This window comes from Papio anubis, chromosome 15 (assembly GCF_008728515.1).
Source record: "Papio anubis isolate 15944 chromosome 15, Panubis1.0, whole genome shotgun sequence".
NCBI classification, from domain to species: domain Eukaryota; kingdom Metazoa; phylum Chordata; class Mammalia; order Primates; family Cercopithecidae; genus Papio; species Papio anubis.
In genome coordinates, this window is record NC_044990.1 from 67,340,125 (window position 1) to 67,358,624 (window position 18,500).

General features: G+C 32.2%; 2 long non-coding RNA genes across 2 annotated transcripts in view; both read right to left on the reverse strand.

The window, feature by feature from the left end:
• Positions 1-18,500, reverse strand: part of LOC108582937 — a 168,391-nt gene that overhangs the window by 119,474 nt on the left and 30,417 nt on the right. The gene's annotated exons all lie outside the window — the stretch shown is intronic.
• On the reverse strand, positions 15,279-17,400 carry LOC110741722. The gene is made up of 2 exons (XR_002518457.1): positions 17,273-17,400; positions 15,279-15,528 (listed from the first exon to the last, which is right to left on the reverse strand). It is a non-coding gene; the product is annotated as an uncharacterized LOC110741722 (long non-coding RNA).

Sequence of the window (18,500 nt, forward strand, 5' to 3'; positions counted from 1 at the left end):
TTGTATTTACCTCCTTTTGTTCACCACTCCCAAATCGTTTTATCTTTTCTCAAGGTAGTGTGCTGCCCTTGACAGTCCACTAGGTGTCAGTCTATGTGCCATGAGAAGCTCATTCACAAGGTAACCTTTGGATTCAATCTATAATCATCAGCATGTACCTTTGAGCCCCTTCCTTTTCCTTCTTTTTCTCTCATCTCCTTGGTGTATACCGATAATGATGAAATGAATTGATAGTCTTTACCTTGCATTATTCATACTTCTTCTCCCCAGGAATTCCACCTACAATAGACTTCCAGGCCTTTTTCTTTTTCTTTTGGTCCAGAACACTTCTAGGATTTTCAAAATGAAGTTCTCCAATTTTTATCTTCTTACTTTTTCAAAAGACATTCTAATATGAATTTCTTCAGGACTTGGATTTCTTATCTGCAATTTATTTCTGAGTGGGCTTAATAAATTCTATAATTTTAAACACAAATACAATAATAGCTATTCTCTTTACCAAATTTCTGGTTTATATTTATCTTTTGATCTCACGTACCTTGCTGGCTATTTGGAATATTTTCTTTGATTTTTATAGGCATCCCAAATATAACATGGCTAGGAGAAATAATCTGAATGTTTCCTACCACATTTGGCACTATCTCAAAAATGATACTGAATCTTCCCCAATTTTCAAGTCAATTAGTTAGTGGAAATGTCCATGTTATCAATTTCTTAGCAAAGATCTAATTTATTCTACTCCCAAAGGTAAAGTTAATGGTTCTGCCATATTTCTCAACCTCCACTTCCACCATACCAATTATGGCTATCATCCTCTTTCTCTGAACTACTGTTAGCTTCTTTAACCAGAGTCCCTGCTTATATAATTGCCTACCTAAAATGTGTTTTTAAAAATATGTCTTTATATTGTTAAAACCCAACTAAATCTTTCCTATTTCAACTACAATAAAACCCAATTTCATGACCACAAGTGTCTTTTAATTTTTTTTTAATTTTTTTTTTGACAGAGTTTCTCTCTTGTTGCCCAGGATGGAGTGCAATGGCACTATCTCGGCTCACTGCAACCTCTGCCTCCCGTGTTCAAGAGATTCTCCTGCCTCAGCCTCCTGAGTACCTCGGATTACAGGTGTGTGCCATCATGCCCGGCTAATTTTTGTATTTTTACTAGACGTGGGGGTTTCACCACGTTGGCCAGACTGGTCTCAAACTCCTGACCTCATGATCCACTTGCTTCGGCCTCCCAAAAGTGCTGGGATTTCAGTCTTTCAAATTTTTATATGCACATCTGGCACCTCTTGTTATGCTCCAATGTAGTCTAGGCACCTTGGTATTGAACGGAATCTGTACCCATGTCTATATTATTTTCCCTACAGCTTTTTCATACGACTGATTTTCACCCTGCTCTTTACATTTCAATGGAAACCTTACTTCTTTAGAAAGGACACTTCTGACTTACCTATATAAATACATATTCTCTATTACTTTCTCTCACACATACCTGAACATTTCCTTAACATAATCTGCAGTATTATATGTGTGTGTCTGTGTGTGTGACTGTGTATATGACTCTGTGTGTGTGTGTTAAGGATGCATTGTTTCTCTTTTCTATTTAAAAGTAAATTCCATGAAGGAAAGAACCATTTTTGTATTATACGTGCCTTTCCTCAATGTTGAGAACAATGCCTGTTACTCAATTAATATGCGTTGACTGGACTAGCAGTTACTTCCAATAATGATATAAAGATAAACACAGTTTGCCTCAGATATATATTTAGTTTTTATTCTCTATAAAATTTCTAAAATAAAATTTAATAAAAAATATTAAAGTGAAATATGAAAGGCAGGATTGTTTACTTGCACAAGATCATTTAAGCATACAAAAGTTCAAAAAACATTTCATAATTAATTAATAGGGTACTTTTCTTAGTCTGTTTGGATTGTCATAATAAAATGTATCAGACTGTATAATTTATAAGCTACAGATGTTAATCACTCATAGTTCTGGAGGCTGGGAAGTCACAGATCATTGTGCCAGCAGATCAGTAAAGATCAGTATCTGGTGAGCGCTTGTTCTTGTTTTCCAAGATGGCAACTTCTTGCTGTGTCCCCACATGGTTGAAGGAGCAAACAAGCTCCCTTGAGTCTCTTTAATGAGGGCGTTAATTACAGTCACAAGTGTTCACCCTCATGACTTGATTACCCTCAAAAGGCTCCATCTCTTAATACTATTGCAGTGGGGATTAGGTTACAACGTATTAATTTGAGGGGAACACAAATATTCTAACCATAGCATTCTCTTGCAAGATATATCTGTGGACTTATGATGCTAAAATACAATATCGCTTATTCCCTACTTCAAAATGAATGACTATCCACTTAGGAAACCATGGTATTATGCTAATAGCCAGTGGCTAATAGAATTTATTATATCTAGTGTTGAATACATTGTCTTTCCTGTGTGCTGGAAAAATTGTATTCAGTAAGTACATACTTAATGTTTAACTCAGTTATGTTGGGCCTCCTTTGTGAGCACATCTATCAATCATATAACAACAATATCAATAACAAAAAGTACTGAAGATAAAATAATGAGGAGGAGAAGCAGCTTTGAAAGTGGGGAGGGAGAAGTTTGAATCTCTAAGTGCCGGTCTTCTTAGCTTAGAGACTGAAAAATAGTGCTGTTAAATATATGCCATATTCAACTGAAGTCACAAAAAGTAAGAAAGGAAGGAGGGAAAGATAAAGAAAATAAGGTGGAAGCAAAACATTGGTAAAGTAGACACAAGCATAATGAAACATAAAAATAATTTTAATGGAAAAAGGAATTGAAAATACAACCAGTCAACGGAAAAATGCAGTATGTGATTTATTCTTTATATTATAAACCCCTCAAGGACTTTTGAATTTTTCTTTGTCCACCTTAGTACATTAAATATATTTTCCTTTTGAAAATAATTTGTTCAAAATCTTCAAGCAACAGAAATATTTCTAAATACTTTTTAATTATATAAAATAGCTACAGGAAGTTGTATCTTTTTTTGGAATATCGATAAAAGAGCATAATTTATGTTATCACGTTTTTGTGATTTTGATGAAACTCATAAACATATTAAATCCTGGATACACATTTTTTCCAAAGCTGAATTGTACTTTGGATAAGTTCAATTAGTGTTTTTAACTACCATTAGTTAGTCAAAAGATTTCTAGATTGGAGTATATCTTTCATCTTCCCTGACTTGTAAAAAAATGAATCAATAAAAGAGCTTTTGTACCTGCACAAATTGGAATTATTGCAAAAACTAATTTTTTTCTCCATTATTTCTGCTGCTACTGTGACAGGAACTGCTGATGACTGGCTAAGCCACATTTTCAGAAGGGCGACTCACCAACCCTTCTTTTCCCTCATGCTGGAGCTGAGAAAAATAAATGTATCAAGATCCCTTTCTTTGACACAATTTCAAATATTTAGACAGATTTACCAGTTTTTGTTCTTATAAATGAAGACACCAAGAGCCTCTCACACATACACACTGTTGATGCTATTATAAAATTTATTCTTTACAAAAATGCCTAAAATCCCTGGAATTCTTGTGAAGTCTCCCAGCATGACTTGCAATGAGAATTGGAAGGGATTTTAGTAACTTTTTAGACTTTTGCTCAGTGCTAATATTTCTTATTACAATCCTACAGTTATAGTGGAATTACCCTACCTGTACACACAGACTCAAACACACACTCATGCACGTATGTTAATCCTTTCTACAACATTGCTCAATATAGAATTTGGCTCGAATATAATTTGAAGTAGTTCTGAGAAAAAAATCATGAGGAAATCTTCATCTTAGAGATATATTTAAATAAGATATATCAGTATCACTAGAATTTATTTATTTATCACCATAGATATTAAGGCTGTTACTTAGTTTTTGAAAGAAAGACATTTTTCAAAATAAGACATACATGTGGCCAACAATCATATGAAAGAAAAAATGCTCAACGTCACTGATCATTAGAGGAACGCAAATCAAAACCATAACGAGATACCATTTCACACCAATCTGAATAGCTATCATTAAAAAGTCAAAAAATAATGGATGCTTGTGAGGTTGCAAAGAAAAAGGAACACTTATACACTATTGGTGAGAGTGTAAACTTTTTCAAGCATTGTGGAATACAGTGTGGCAATTCCTCAAAGACCTAAAAACAGAAATACCATTCATCCCAGGAACCCCATTGCTGAGTATATAACCAAAGAAATATAAATTGTTCTATTATAAAGACACATGCATGTGTATATTCATTGCAGCACCATTCACAGTAGCAAAGTCATGGAATCAACCTAAATGTCCATCAATGATAGACTGGATAAAGAAAATGTGGTACATGTACACCACCATGGAATACTATGCAGCCACAAAAAGGAAGAAGATCATGACTTTTATAGGGCATGAATGGAGCTGGAAGCCATTACCCTTAGCAAAATAATGCAGGAATGGAAAATCAAATATCACATTTCCTCACTTATAAGTGGGAGCTAATTGATGACAACACATGGACACATAGCAGGAAACAACATACACTGGGGCCTATTGGAAGATGGAGGATGGGAAGAGAAAGGGGATCAGGAAAAATAACTAATGATACTAGGCTTAATACCTGGGTGATGAAATGATCCGTACAACACACCCCCCACGGCACAAGTTTACCTATATAACAAACATGCTCATGTACCTCTGAACTTAAAAGTTAAACAACAAAAAGAAATCATGCTAAATTTATTGAGACAATAATACTTGTGTTTCTGCTTATAAATTAAATGGATAGAAGACACCAATATTCTGGTTCTTGATAGAAGAGATTGGGTTACGCAGACTAAATACTGACTAAATAACTTTCGTTCTAAGAGTGAAATTGAGTTGAAATAAAATGTAAAAATGATTCAAAATGTGTTTTTCCTGCATACATACAACTTTGACATACAGGTTATTTTAACTGTAATTCTATGTGATTTAATATCCTACGTGTAGATTAAAAAGTAAAGACATCCTTTAGGAGAGTGTTAGTGTTAATATTTGAACAAGATTTTGTCAATGATAGTTTATTTAAAATAATATATTAATAGCCATTATTGACACAGGTTAAAAATAACACTTTTATTACTTAAGTACTACTTAGATATCATATAGATATATGATATCTATATGATATCCAAGATTTTGTGTTTTTTTCAGTATTTAATGTATCCTAAATATCAGGAAAGCCTTAAAGTCCCAGAAAAAGCAAAAATGATAAAATGATCTTGCTATAAATAATTGATAGGTATTCCAATCTTAGAGGAAATCACAGCTAATGTTAAATATAAAGAATAATAAAGTCAAAAAGGATGTGAGATTTTCCTGAAATTTTCAAGTTTCTTACCAATATATATTTGAATAGTCCAAGATGTAATTGGATGTATTATCTACCAAAATTAACAAAATTTTTTAAATTGTCTTTAGCAAACTTCAAGATAAGTCTTGCTCCCCATTAATTTCAATATCCCAGCAATAATTTTCAGTAGACTGCAGTGCAGTAAGTGCAATATAACTAAGTAGTGAAGGAGAGCCATTTACTCAGCTTACTGCATGCTTTATATTAAAAATGCACACTTGACATACATCATCTCATAGTAACTCTATCAAGTAGTGCAGCAGTCTGAGTTCTGCGTGTATTATCTTCACCGTTTTCCAACTACCTTGATAATGTACTTTGAAATATTTCTAGCATGCAAATATGTAAGAAATTAAAAACGCTCTTTAGAAATGAAGTCTTTTTTTAAAAAATATAAAATTTGTTCTCACATTTTGTGAATTAGAATCTCTCTCTTTAAAGTTGTGTCTGATACATACATATATACTGGCTAAAATAGCTCATATAGAGGAAATTAAAATCTTTAGGTTTCCTAAGCATTTTCTTCCATTGCACTAATTTGTATTTCTTTTGTAGCAAAAAATGAAATTATTTTAAATAATATATTGATACATGCTTTTATTTTTCTAAAAATGTTTCTTTTTAAGAACACAGATATGAAAATTTATAATAAGGAAGTAGTGGTTGCAGACACAGGTACACTAACCTACAGAAAGTGAGTTTCACTTGTTTGAGGAAATATTGAGACCAGGTTTACCTAGTAGCTACTGGGTAAACAAACATATAGATGTGTGAAAGCATGCAGAGCAAATGGTAGCAGTCTCGAACAGGTTCCACTTTCTAGAAGGAGTCAATGTGGAAGAGACAGGCAGTTTCTGGAAGTAGTGGTGAAGGAATTAAAGCAAACAGGAGAAATCAAGAGTCCAAGAGAAACCAAAGAGAATTCCTAATCAGATGGCCCTTAAGTGCTTCCCAACAGAGTCCATCATTTCTTCTTCCATAAGTTCACATATAACTGGAGAACAAGGCAAAAATGGGATATTTTGAAATAAAAATGAAATGCTAGGCAACATTGAAGCAGGGCTATGAAATAAAACAATAAATGAAAATTAATATATTTCATTTTGAGGTTGAATAAGTAATTCCAAACCTATGTGCATCTTGTGTTTTGGATAATAATATAAAGTCCTCATCTGAAATGCTTCTCCAATTCATTCTTCAAAGAGCATGTGAAACTGCCAATACGATAATACCACATGGATATTTTTGCTTTGGTTTATTATTTATTTATTTAAATAAATGTTATAATAAGCATTTTCCTGCATTTATAAAACCAGTGTCTTTTTTAGTATCTTATTTACATGTATTTGATTGAATTATTATATCTTTATTGATTTGTAACTATTAATTACATAAATTATTATTTAATATAACAATTATCAATTTGTTAACATGTGCTGTAACTTTTTGGCATATGTAGTTTATGTTTTGAACATTTATGGCATTTTTCTATTGTATCTTAATTATTTTATATTAAATGTGTATTTTTTATGTAAAGCAATACTTGTATCCTAAACATCAGCAAAGCCTTAAAGTCCCAGAAAAAGCAAAAATAATAAAATGATCTTGCAATGATAAAATGATCTTGCCATAAATAATTGATAGGTACTCTAATCTTAGAAGAAATTACACCTAATGTTAAATATAAAGAATAATAAAGTCAAAAAGGATGTGAGATTTTCCTGAAATTTTCAAGTTTCTTACCAATATATGTTTGAATAATCCAAAATGTAATTAAGCATGTATTTTCTCCTAGCAATTTTATGGTTTTTGACATGCTTAAATATTCATTCACATGACATTTATTTTGTTGATGAATATGAAAAAGGAAGCCAGCTTTATTGTTTACATCTTATCAAGGACTTGTCCTAACAACATTCTTCTGCGTTACACAAAGACACTATGACACAGGCTCTCAGGGACATCGTGGTAATGAAAAGCTTATAAAACTCACTTTTGTTTTTATTACAATAATAAAAATGTTTTCTTCAAATGAATTCAGGAGGAAAATGGCTCAAGGCTTAGTAATTGATTAATTTTTATCTTATGTATACTACAATTAATGTAAGTTATTTATTTTTTAAATTTTATCTTATGCACACTATAATTAAAGTATTTTATTTTTGATAACTGATTAAAAAAACAAAACAAACAAACAAAACCCATAGAGCTAAAATGGTGACTGTTTTCTTTTAGGATTCCAATGTCTCAACATATATCTTTTGTAGTAATGACATCTATGACTTTATTTTGCGTGTATTATCTTCACCTTTTTCCAAGTACCTTGATAATGTACTTTGAAATATTTCTAGCATGCATATATGTAAGAAATTAAAAATGCTGTTTAGAAATGAAATCTTTTTAGAAAAAATATATAATTTGCTCTCACGTTTTGTGAATTAGAATATCTCTTTAAAGTTGTGTATGATACGTACATATATACTGGCTAAAATAGCTCATATAGAGGAAACTAAAATCTTTAGGTTTCCTAAGAATCTTTTTCCATTGCACTAAGTTTTATTTCCTTTGTAGCAAAAACTGAAATTATTTTAAAATAATTAAGTAACAATATTTAAGTTATTGAGTTTTCAGTTATTTCTCATCAAATGTCAGCTCATACATATATTATTCCAAGTAGCTTCAAAGATTTTATAAGCATATGTGTATAGAAAGCTGAAGAAATCTTTCTGAGTTTTTTCTAATTAACATTCATACAGAGATAAATTTTTGTTTCTGTTTCCTCTTTTGATGAAATCCTGTTTATAAATATGTAATTATGATTATTCCCCAATAAAATGTGGTTTCTAAATGTTGTTTCACTTTTGGTTTTTGTGTTATGGTACTGCTTATCGGCTAGGATGTATGAATACAGAAGTCCCTTGATATTCCAATATACACAAAACAATTTATAATTTTCCAGTGGCATACATAGTAAGCTATGGAGCTAAAGCTGAAATGAGACATTAATTCATTTGTTTTTTCACCTGGTATTCATTTATGTTTTGGCATTATACTAGTCACTAAACATAGTCAATAAAACAAACTCAATTTCTGGATTCATTACAGTTTTCTAATTTATAATCTTTGCACTTTTAATAGCAACATGTAGTTTCTCATAAACTCAGAAAAAATTTAAATTATGAGAGAATGCAGCCATATGTAAACTACTATATGGTGCCAAAAGAAGACGGAGCTGAACAAAGACACAACATAAAGTCTCCCAATGAGACTGTCAATAGCACTATACAGCTAGTTTAAGCGGGGAAATGGCATCAGGAGAGGGCAAGCAAAAGAGGTAGAGAAAACTAAAATCATGAAATGAGTTTTGTGTTACAGATAAATTTGAATGTGATTATATATGCAATTTGTTGCTATTGAATACCTTTTTAAGGAGAAAATATAAACATAATTGTATTTTAGGAAAAAACAGGAAAGTTGGTTGAAACAGTTTGGGACCAAAGCAGACAAAATATTTGACACTAGCAATCATTATGGTAACATTAAGAGTCTAGTGCAGAGCAGAGAGAGAAAAGGAGATGGGTATGGTAGTCTAAGAAGAAAAAAATCAGTTGGCCTTGCTTTTAGAATAAGGGATAAATATTTGCCCAGCTTTAGAGGCTGGGAGCACGATGCAGTCATAACTTCTGCTATTACTTAGTGAGAAATGGAAGGTTTCGGAGAAGAAAAGATAAATTCAATGCTGAAATGTTGTAGTTTTAGAGTGTGTGGTTTCATAAACATGTAAGTTTTCAGCTCAAAAGGGCCAGCTAGTTTGTAAATAGTGATTTGGAATGACTTTATAGAGAGAATAATATAATCCATATAAACAGATTAAATGGCATATCAACAACAAGTAATCTGAGAAGCAAATTAGTTAAGAGAGAACCAGTTTTTAGGTCACAGTAGAAGAAGTGGAAGAGGAGACAACAAATAACAAGAACAACATAAAGAACTAAAACCAATACCTCAGCAGAGATTTGCAGTAAGGAAGAAGGAATTAGCCAAGAGTACCCAATAACAAAATTAGGTCAAGTAAGATGAAGACTGAAATAACCCATTTTCATGATCAATTCATTAATTTGTGAATATTGCTGGACAAATTTTGATGGTGTAAAGAGTAGAAATCAGACTTAAGTAGGTTGGGGAGAGATTAAGAGGCATAAAAAATGTGCAGATAAATTTTATAATGATTTTCGAGGATTCTGAGTATAATGACAGAAAGATTGGAACTAAGGTTGAAGGGAAGTTTTCTGGATGTTATTATTGCATTTATAAAATGGGGAATATTAACATTATTTACATAAGTTGAAAAATAAGTGTCAGTGTATTACAAAATACGCAAAGATTCCAAAATTTATCTAAAATAAAAGGCTTCCATTTTTTCACTATATATATATATTTCTAAATTTAGCTGCCAAATATCGTGCTCAATGCTATGATGTACCAATGAACTCACTCCTACATGTGTATTAATATAAACACACATATATGCACACACATATATGTGTGTACGTTATGTATGTATATGTATGTATATTATGTATGTATACACATATACATGTATGTGTATATCTCTAAGTCCTAGTGTGATTCGGAGAGAGAGAGTAATTGAGGCAGGGGCAGAAGATTGGAGGAAGACAAGAAGGATGGGTTTTCTAATGACTATATTTAAGATTAACATGAGATATTCTGCTGAATTATATCTTTGTTTTAACATTTAAAATAACTGCTAGCTAGAAATTTAGAAAAGAGTTCTCCAAAATAATTTTTGAGAAACTGAAGAATGAGAAAAAATAAAAAATAAAGTTAAACATTAATAAACGTTTACTATACTGACTAAATCCAACCATTTGCAAATATCTTCCTATTTTCTATTTATCTAAAAGCAGATTAACTTAATCAGTAATTATTACCAAGTTCTTACTCGGTGACTTGTTCTTAGATTACAATGATGATGAAGTAAATAGACATGATGCCTGCCCTTACCAAGCATATATCCTAGTTAGAGAGAAAGAAATAGACAAAACATACAAATAAACTATAATAATTTGGTAGAAGGTTAATAAAAATAATTTGAAGAAAATATGGAGAATAAAGGGAAATATTTATCTAAGAGAAAATTTTAGTTCTTTTTTAGGTGCTAAGACTTAGGCTGAGACCAAACAGAAATGCATGTTTCAATTGTCATTGTTGTTGTCTATTAATACTTTTTCATATTAGTTTGCCTCCTACAGTTGCCCCGAAAAATAATTTTTAAACTAACTTTTCTCTACTTTTTTAATAACTTTAGGACATTAACCTTAAAATTGCTTATATAAAAATTAACCAAATTACCAAAAAATTCTTAAACATCTCCCTTTTTTATGAATGTCCTAAATAGTATAATCATCATTATCTGAGGATTTGTTTAAAATGTAGATTCTTAGGACCTTGGCCAGACCTAAGAAATCAGAAACTGCATTTTCACAATATCACTCTATGAATTGTAAGGACATTAACATATGAGAAGTATTGATTTAGGAAACATGGGAAATCATAATTTGTTTGCTGCTCCTAAGACAAATTAGCATCTTTAGAACAATGGCATCTAATAAAAATATAATTTGAGAAACAGGTAAATATACATTTTCTAGCAGCCACATTACCAATATTAAAAGTGGTAAATTTTGTTTTAATATTATATTTAACCCACTTAAAAACACGTTAGTCTCTAAATGTGCAATCAATATAAACTTATTCATAAAATATTTATCTTTATAGTACTAAGCCTTTTCATTGCAGGGTATATTTTACATTTATAGAACATCTCATGTAGAATATTAAATGTTCCTCAGCACTATTAAACCTGTATTTTATACTGCTTCAGTTATTTAATTTAAATTATTTAATATTATAAATTTTAAATGTAATTCTTCAGTTATTCTGGCAACATTTGAAGTGGTCAATAGTTACGTCATGTTATAGTTGGCTACCTTTCCCATCAGCAGGTTAAATAAAAAAGTCATATGATCATGTCAACAGATGCAGAAAAACTATTTTACAAAATCCAAAAATATTTATACTTTTAAAAATCTCATCATGCTAAGAATACAAAGGAATTTACCCAACTTATAAACAATAAGTACAAAAGTCTTCCAGCTAACATTATACTTAATTTTGAGAAATTAGAAGCTTCCTGTCTTAAGAACAAGGTAAAGACTTCCCCTTTCAGTGTGTCAATTCAACATCATACTGGAAGTCCTAGCTAATCCAAAATGATAAAACAAAACAAACAACAACAACAACAACAAAACAGAAAAAGGATATATGGATTGAGAAGGAAGAAATACCACTGCCTTTTTTTGTGTGTGTGTGTGTAGATGGAATGCTTGTTTATGTAGAATATCCCACAGAAACAATAACAACAGAATTCCTACAATAATGAGTAATTATAGCAAGACTACAGGATAAAAGTTTAGTAAACCAGAAGGCAATTCATTTCCTTTATATCTATTTTGAACAAAAAATTTTGATATTAAAACACACAGCATCATTTACATTAGCATCAAAAATGAAACACCTTGGTATAAATCTAGCAAAATATGCACAAGATGTTTATGAGAAAACTACTAATACTCTGATGACAGATATCATAGAAGATCTAAATAGATTTAGAGATATTTCACATTTATGGTTGGGAAGACTCAATGCTATTAAGTGGTTTTTCCCAACATGACCTATAGATTTAATCAAACACAAGTAAAAAATCCAAGTAACTTACTTTTGGGTTATTATCAAATAAAAGTACACAAATCAGTAACACTGCTATACACCAACGACCAAGCTGAGGCCAAGTGTGGTGGCTCACTGCCTGTAGTCCCAATCTTTTGGGAGGCTGAGGCAGGTGGATGGCTTGAGCCCTGGAACTCAAGACCAGCCTGGGCAACATGGTGAAACTCTGTCTCTACAAAAATAATTAATAATAATAATAATTTAAAAAACTAGCTAGGTGTGATGGCACACACTTGTAGCCCTAGCTACTCAGGAGGCTGAAATCAGAGAATTGCTTGAGCCTTGGAGGCAGAAGCTGATGTGAGTCATGATGACACCATTTTACTCCAGCCGGGCTGACAGAGCGAGACCCTATCTAAAAAAGAAAAAAGAGTAAAAGAACAGACAAATTGGCTGGGCGCAGTGGCTCATGCCTGTAGTCCTACCACTTTGGGAGGCCGAGCTGGGTGGATCATGAGGTCAGGAGTTCAAGGCCAGCCTGGCCAACATAATGAAAGCCCATCTCTACTAAAAGTACAAAAATTAGCCGGGTATGGTGGCACGTGCCTGTAGTCCCAGCTACTCAGGAGGCTGAGGCAGGAGAATCACTTGAACCCGGGAGGTGGAGGTTGCATTGACCTGAGATCAAGCCACTGCACTCCAGCTTGGGCAACAGAGTGAGGCTTCATCTCAAAAAAAACCAAAAAAAACAAAAAAAAAAACACAAAACAAAGAATAGACAAATGGATCAATTGACAAGAATAGAGAGCTGAGAAAGAGATCTACACAAATAAGGTCAAGTAAATTTTGAAAAATAACAAGGCAAATCAATGGAGAAAAATATGTTTCTCAATAAATGTTGGAACAACTGGAAATCCAAGAAGGAAAAAAAAAGTATCTAAACACGCAATATGCAACTGCATATTTAAACAGTAACTGTTTATAGAATATGAAAAAAGTGTATTTAGACACTGACCTTACCTCTCTCACACAAAATAACCTAAAATGTATCATAAAACTAAATTGTAAAAAATGACACTATAAAATTTCTGAAAGATAATTTGGAGAACATTTGGTGCCCTTGGCTTTAGTGATGACTTTTCAGATACATCACTGAAAACAGGATCCATGAAAGTCAAAATTAGTAAGATGTAATTCATTAAATTCAAAAACTTTTGCTCTGTAAAAGGCACTGTTAAGAGGAAAAAAAGAAGCCACAAATGAAGAGAGATATTTGTAAAACACATACCTGAAAAAGGACATGCATGTGTAACACATAAAGAATATTTAAAGCTCAAGCATCCATTAACAGATAAATGGACAAAGAAAATATGATATACATATACCTTGAAATACTAGTCAGTCTTAAAAAGGAAGAAAATTCTGTCAAAACATAAAATTTGTGACAACATGGATGAACTTGGAGGATGTTGTGCTCAGTGAGTAAGCCAAACACAGAAAGACAAGCAGCAAATGCTCTCACGTATATATGAAATCTAAAATAATCAAACTTATAGAAGAAGAGAGTAAAATGATGGGTAGCAGAGGCTGAGGAGTTGGAAGAATGGAAAGATGTTGGTCAAAGGATACAAAGTGTCAATTATACATGAGAAATAAGAGTTTTTTGAGATCTATTGCACAGAATGGTGAATATAGTTAATAAAAATGTATTGCGGATTTCAAAATTGCTGAGCACATTTTGAATGTTCTGACCACAAAAAAATAAATATATGAGGTGATGGTTGTTTTAATTGGCTTGATTTAATCATCGCATATTGTGTTCATAAATTATAATATCACTTTGTACCCCATAAATATATACAATTATTATTTGTCAATTTACAATAAAACAAAAGATATTTTTATAAAACCTCAATGGTAAGAAAATTTAAAAATCTGGACAGACATTTTAGCAAAGAAGATACACAGATGGCAAACAGTATATAAGTAGATGCTTAACAATATATTAGAAAATGGTGAACAAAACAATGAGATTCTACTATACACCTATTAGAATGCCTTAAATCCAAAACATGGGCAACAGCAATAGTTAGGAAGCATGAGAAGAAACAGGAAATCTCATTCATTGCTTGTGATACAGCCACTTCGGTAGACAGCTTGACAGTTCCTGACAAAACTAAACATTGTCATACAATAAAATTAACAATTGTGCTCCTAGATATTTATCTAAATGAGTTGGAAACATCTATCTATCCAAAAACTTCACATGAATGCTTATAGTAAACATTTTGTCCATAATACCCCAAAGTAGGAAGCATCCAAATGCCTATTAATAGGTGAATGGATAAATCAACCATGTTACATCTATACAATGAAATATTATTCAGCACACACTCACAAAAATGAGGTATCAAGCCATGAAAAGACATGGAGAAAACTTTATTGCATATTAATAATTTAAACAAGGCAGTCTATAAAGGCTACATATTGTGTGATTCCAACTATATGACATTCTAGCATTGGTGGTTCAGTAGAATTCTTGCCTGCCAACTATATGACATTCTGGAAATCGCAAACTATAGAAATCAGTATTTTCCAGGGGTTCAGGGGGAGGGAGAGAGAGAGAGGGATAAATAGGATAAATACATTATTTTGTATGATACTGCAAGGTGGATAGGTGACTTTATGCATTTGTCAAACTCCATAATTGACGACATTCTAGTAACGCATGACGTTAATAATGAAGCAAACCATGGGGAGTGGGGGGCACAGGAGGTGGTTTATGGGAAATCTCTGTACTTTCTGGTTAATTCTCTGTAAACCTAATAATGCTCTAAATGTGGTTTATTAATTAAAAAGTATCCTACCACAATTTAGACATAATCACTGTCAGTTGGCTTTCTGAATCTGAATATTGAAAATTAGTATGTTATTCAACTGTAAAGGCTGATTTAAATGTATTATATAAATGTTAAAATGGTTTCATATCCACTTGCTTCAACAAATAGCTTGCTTCAGACATTCCATAATAAACACACTTATCAATGACTAATTTAGATATAAGAGAGAAAAAGAAAATTTTATAATTAAAAACCCAATTTTCTCTGTCCCCATTAAAATAATTATTTGAGGATTATTGGTTTGAATTTTTGCGATCTTTGAGTCTGTCCAGGAGTCCATATTCCTAGGTCTAATTCACCCTGAATTTTGAGGTATAGATTCTTTTATAACTCAGAGAAACACAAAAGTCAACCTGATTTTTCATCTTCCATGACAGAGAACGGATAGAACAGTATGATGAGCAGCCTTCATTCCATATGTTATCTTTAAATCTTGCCAATTTCAATGCTGTGAAAAATGCAAATAAAATAAAATAACTATTTTGTATTCTCGATGATTCTGGAATAAAGGAAAATTACTTTGACATTTGGTAGCCAATAAAAAAGGTGTAATAAAAAGTTTGAAGTGAGTCTTAAATAATATTATTTGCAAAACAGGCAAAAAGGGAGCACAGAACTCATGGCAGATGCAAAGAGTTTGGTGAAGGCAAACCAAGACAATTGTTAGAAAATGATCCTGTGGAAAATTTATAGATTGATCATTCTACAGAATGGTGAATTATTTAGGTTGAGTAAAGTTATATATAAGGAAAACTGTTGTTAAGTTTCTCTTAAAAATGAGAAATTCAAAGAAGATCATGTTATCCTATGCATGCTGGAGCAAAAATAAAAAGAACATATAAATGAGAAAGGTGAGGTGCAATTACAACATATAAGACACTATCATTGGAGGAGTTGTTAGTTTGGGTCTTTTAGGTGAGAATTAATATGCACTTTTAAAAATAAATTCCATTTGAGGTGACTGCAAGAGAACAAAGTAGAAATGCCCAGCAGTTAGTGGATTGCAGGAATCAAAAGAAATGCCAGATTGCTGATAAAATTTGGAGATTTTTAAAGTGTTATATTTCAGTGTTTTGAAATGAGATCACCAGGTGTCGTACTGGATTAAACAATGGCTAAAAGCTGATACAATGAGAATGAGATTGCAGTTATTTCTCCTACTTGGGGATATAAAATTAAACATGGTTTATGTACCTCTATCAGTTTGATGTAGCATACCTGAAGCCCTGAATAACAAATACTATTGTTCTGAAAAATCTGGTTAGGCTGTAGCTTCACAAGGAATGGCACAGTCCCTCTTTTTCTTAAACTCTTAAATCTTACCTTCTTATTTAATATGTTTTATTATTCCCCTTGAACATATGAAATATTAATATATATGGTTTTATTGAGGGATGTGTTACATAGATAATAAGATATATGAGTTAGATCATGATCAGAATTACAACAGAAAATTAATTTATATGTATTTCTGATTCAGCTTGTAACAGATTGCTTCAAGTTATTATTAGTTTATAAAAATTTACTATTAAAAAACATTGCTTTTTCCCCTTGTTTGCTTACAATCTTTTGAGATCCTCTTTAACATCTCCGAAGAAATAATTCCAAAAGTTTAGCACACAATTATATCTCTAGTTAAGCAGTCTTTCAAGTACATATATCTGTAAAATATATTAATGTTTCCAAAACAACTTATTTAATTAAACCAAAAAATTTCTCAATCGTGGCATTTTCATTACTTCTTTAGGTTCTTTAAATATACTTTTTTAAAGAGCAGCATTTTTCAATCTGGTCATATCAATTAAGACATCAATTAAGGCACAGATACAACTAAGAGCCTCAAGGGTTTGTTTTGTTTCTCCGATTCGGCTTCGTCTGGCAGCTGCAATTTGTACATCACAAAATCTGTGATGAATATTTGAACCAGTTCAAGTGAGATAAATCCAAAGTGCACTTGCATAGTTATGACCACTGAATAACTTGGTAATTTTTTTATCTTAAATTGCTGTAAATTGTTATTTGTAAGTATATCCAGAAAATGATGTATGTGTATACACAGACACAGAGACACACACACATACACATACTATAAATCATATATTATATGTTGCATATTACTTATATGTATGTCAGGCAAGTTAACATTTCCATCCAGACTTTATAGCTCTAATGCTTAATTTACACTTGTTTACCTTTGATAGTAAAATGTTTGTACACGGCAATGTTAAGGTCCAATGTGATGGCTCATGTTTGCAATCCAAGCACTTTGGAGGCCAAGAGGGAGGGTCTGCTTGAGAACAGGAGTTGGAGACCAGCCTGGGAAACATAGGGAGGCATCATCTCTACAATTTTTTTTTTTTTTTAATTAGCCTGCTGTGGGGTGGCACATGCCTGTAGCAGCTACTCTGGAGGCTGAGGTGGGAGATCACTTGAGCCCAGCAGGTAGAGGCTGTAGTGAGCCCTGATTGTAGAGCTGCACTCCAGCCTGAACAACAGACAGAAACCTGTCAAAAAATCAATAGTAGTAAATTTACATAATAAATTTCACTCACTATATTCTATATTTTATTATTTCTCATATAACGCAAATATCTTTTCTCAAACATAATCTAGTCAATGAAATTTACTTTGACCACCCTATTTAAATGCATTCCTCATATCCCCACCCATAAGCTCCATACAATACTCTGTTTTAATGCAGCTGCTATCTTCAATTATCCTATGTAATTTATTTAACATAATCTTTCATTTTATATTCATAATGTCAGGAGAACAGATTCTTTTTTGTCTATCTTACTTAAGTCTAAGAGCTTAAAAGGTTCTTGACACATAAAACATACACACATACAAATGTTTGAATGAATGAACACTTAAACCAAATTTGCTGTTTCTCAAATTTTATAACAAATATTGATGCCTATAGCAATTCCTGAATACAATAAATAAGTTATATTCCCTTAAAAACCTTGATATCATTTAAGAGTTAAAATAGATCAAATAATTATTACACCTTAATTAATGTGAGAAAATAAATGGTAAATAGTGTTAAATTAATACTTGTGAAAACGAAGGAGCATCCTGGGCCAGGCGCGGTGGCTTACGCCTGTAATCCCAGCACTTTGGGAGGCCAAGATAGGCAGATCACGAGGTCAAGAGATCGAGACCATCCTGGCCAACATGGTGAGACCCCATCTCTACTAAAAATGCAAAAATTAGCCACGCATGGTGGTGCATGCCTGTAGTCCCAGCTGCTCAGGAGGCGGAGGCAGGAGAATCACTTGAACCTGGGAGGCAGAGGTTGAAATGACCCAAGATTCTGCCACTGCACTCCAGCCTGGGCAACAGAGCGAGACTCCATCTCAAAAATACAAAAAATGGAGCATCTTAATTGGTTGTAGATATAATTGGAGGTGATCTCTG